This window comes from Dipodomys spectabilis, unplaced genomic scaffold (genome assembly GCF_019054845.1).
Source record: "Dipodomys spectabilis isolate Male_0828 unplaced genomic scaffold, ASM1905484v1 ptg000570l, whole genome shotgun sequence".
Classification (NCBI taxonomy): Eukaryota; Metazoa; Chordata; class Mammalia; order Rodentia; family Heteromyidae; genus Dipodomys; species Dipodomys spectabilis.
In genome coordinates, this window is record NW_024871247.1 from 132,553 (window position 1) to 135,958 (window position 3,406).

The window sequence follows — 3,406 nt, forward strand, 5'->3', positions numbered from 1 at the left end:
AGCTCAAGACTAGTGCTCTACCACTTGAGACCACACCCTCCAAAGGTGGGTCTTTGGAGGTAAGAGTCTCACGGTCTTTCCTTCCTAGGCTGGCTTTGAACAATGATTCTCACCTCTCAGCCTCCTTAGTAGCTAGGTTTACAAGCATGAACCATTGGCGCCTAGCAACATAATTAATTTTTACACATTTATGAAGTATGGAGTGATAATCCCATTCATTTATATATTGTTTAATGATCAAGCCACACCATATCCATTAATTTCTGCATGTAACATTTCTTTATAGGGAGAATGCTCAAAAACTTATCTTCTGGCTGTGATGAAATATCTAGTCTTAACTATAATCACTTTGCTTCTTATAGTACAAAATTAATATATTTTCTTTTAGTCATGGAAGTCTGCTAATTAAAGTTATATAAAACATGAATTGTAAAGTGAAAGAAGTTCAGAGTTCCATTACTTGTTTAAAGAAAATAATTATGCATTTTTTTCAACTATATTTCTTTGGGAATGTGTAGTACTCATTGATTCAACTGTTAAAATTGATAACAGTTACATTATATCAATTAGATTCAAACTTGTATTTGAAAATTGCACACTTAACACAAATATACTTCCATTTTCTTCTAAGACATAATTAAAATAATGGTATAGCAAAGCTTGATGTTAGTTTTTCATGTGTAGAATCATAGAAACTCAGGAAGCTAACACCTGAAAATTTTAGCTCAATATCAGTCCAAACAGATAAAAATGTGAAAACTTATCTCCAATTATCCAGCAGGAGGCAGAAGGTGTGGATGTGACTCAGGGAATAACGTGTCATCAGCTATGACCAAAAAACACAAGGGAGACCATTAAACATTGAGTTCAAGCTCTAAAAATGGCATATACACACAAGACAACAACAAAAAAGTAGTATGAGCATCAATAATGAAGACAAAATAGTAGGAAAGATCATGAGAAATGTTGTGAAAACATCTGGAATACAGAAATTATTATACAGAATTTTGATTCATGAGAGGTAAAAGTGACAGTATAAAAAATTTGGACAATCTCATTGTAGTCATTTGTGTTGAAACCTGGCTATTGGGTAACATGTGAAAGAGCAGACTGGATTACCTGACATATCAGACTTCGTCTGTAACTATGCATCATTCCACTCTGCAAAAATCTAAAATCGTGCTTGTTAATTTAAAAAGAACCTCATGTTAGAGACTGTTTGGTCCACACAGACAGGGGTGCTTATTTTGAGGTTTCAGACCAGTGCTTTTTTAATAACCACTCCTGTTTTACCCCCTCTTCTCTGGTGCAGCTATAAATTACTAAACTGGCATCAAGCCAAGGCTTTGAACTAGACCCCCCACCCCACCTTAGTCCTTCCCTTTCTCCAGCTACAACTCAGTTCACATACTGTCTCTCTTTTAGCATTAGTTAATTTCTTATTAATCCCCACCAGAAAACTCTTATATTTTTGTAAACCCACCATAAATAACCTAGTTAGAAAAGGGAGAAAGGCATTGGCTGAGACACTCATCTGTAGGTTTGCTCTCTAATAAATCTGTGCTACACTATCTTTTTTTATGGCTTTTAAGTCTGACAAATGATTGATTTGGTTTGATGTAATCCCATTTATCCAGACTTTTTTGGAAGTTTTGACCTGTGCCAAGGAGACCCCATGTTTCCCCCTAACTCTTCCTGTAACATTTTCAAGGTATCTGGACTTACATTGAGGTCTTTGATCCATTTGGAATCGATTCTGGTATAAGGGGATATATAAGGATAAAATTTAAGTGGCCTGTGTACAGCCAATTCTACCAGCACATCTTTTTGAAGAGGCTGTTTTTCTTCCATCCTATGTTTCTGGCTTCCTTATCAATGATTATGTACCTATAGGTGTGGATTAATTTCTGGATCTTCAATTCTGTTGTATTGATGTAATTCTGCACTTCCATTGGAAAAAATGGTATTACCCCATTCCTGAAGAAATGGAAAGACTGGGAAACAATGATATTAAGTGAAATAAGCCACATCCAATTAAGTATATGTTGCATGGCTTTCCTCATTTCTAATAACTAGATATATCCATAAATCTACAAGGTAATGCAACAGATAATAAATGACATATAATTGCACTTGGATATGATTAACAGCACTATAAACATTCACATGGCAAGGACAATGGAAGTTATTCTTAGGAGAGGATCACAATGGCTCAATAGCTATGTGCATATGACCAGATAAAGTGATGCTTATTGCAATGAACTCTAAGAATCAATTATACATGTGAAGTACATATATATATATACATATAATTTTAAAAGATGTCATATAACAAACGACTTCCCTGTAAACTCAACAGCAATATTCTAAGTTTAAAAGATAAAATTGAGGAAAGTTTTCAACACATAAACTAATATGCATAGAGGAAAAGGGAGAGAAAAGATAAGATGGAACGTAGAATAGTTAACTACTGAAGAATTCATAAACAATTTCCAAAACTATACAAGAGAGCTGGGGTACAGCTCAGTTGTAGAACTAGACTAATATATACAAAGCCATAGGTTGAATCTCCAAGAAGGCCTATAAGTTAATAAATAATAGTAATACAATAATTACTTAAAATAAATGCTTTCATATTAGATAGGCCTGAATCCTCAAACAGTAAACAAAATATTCTCAATTCTTGTACCCAATGACATGAAACTACAAGAATGAAGAGCAAATAGTTTCCTTTTTTGTCCTTTCCTTTCCTTTTTCTGTTTTATTCTTTTTTTCCTTTGATAATACTGGTGCTTGAAGTTGCTAAGGCTCTAACCACTTTATATTATTTTTCAGGCCAAGCCTCCCTTATGCAATGATCTCTTACCTATGGCTTTCACAAATGTGAGTAACAGGGATATTACACTATATCTAGCTTACTATGTTTTGGTAATTTCTCCCTTTTTTATAAAAATTGGCCCTGATATCAATCTTCTAAGTCTCTGCTTTCTAATTAGCAAGGTATATTTCATCTCAAGCTTGGACCCAGATTAGTTCCCAATGTAAACATTCAATATTGACTTCTGTTTTCTTGATACCATTAAATTCTATTGAGGTTAGTATGGATCTTTATGATGTTATAAGAACACAGAGATATCCCTTGAGTACTTTTCCCAGTTTCTTTAAATAATTATTGCAAGACATCACAAGTAGACATTAATATTTCACAAGTACCTTAAGCAGCATTCAGTTGTTTTAGTTATTTTGTTCACATATTAAGTCCAATATAATGTTATCAACTCTATATGAATATACTATATTTACAGATACGTTTCTTTACCAAAAATGAATCTGTCTCATGCTATTCTTTTATAATTAAACCCACTACTTCTCTTTGTCCCATCACAAACCTGTTTCATCCTGGTAA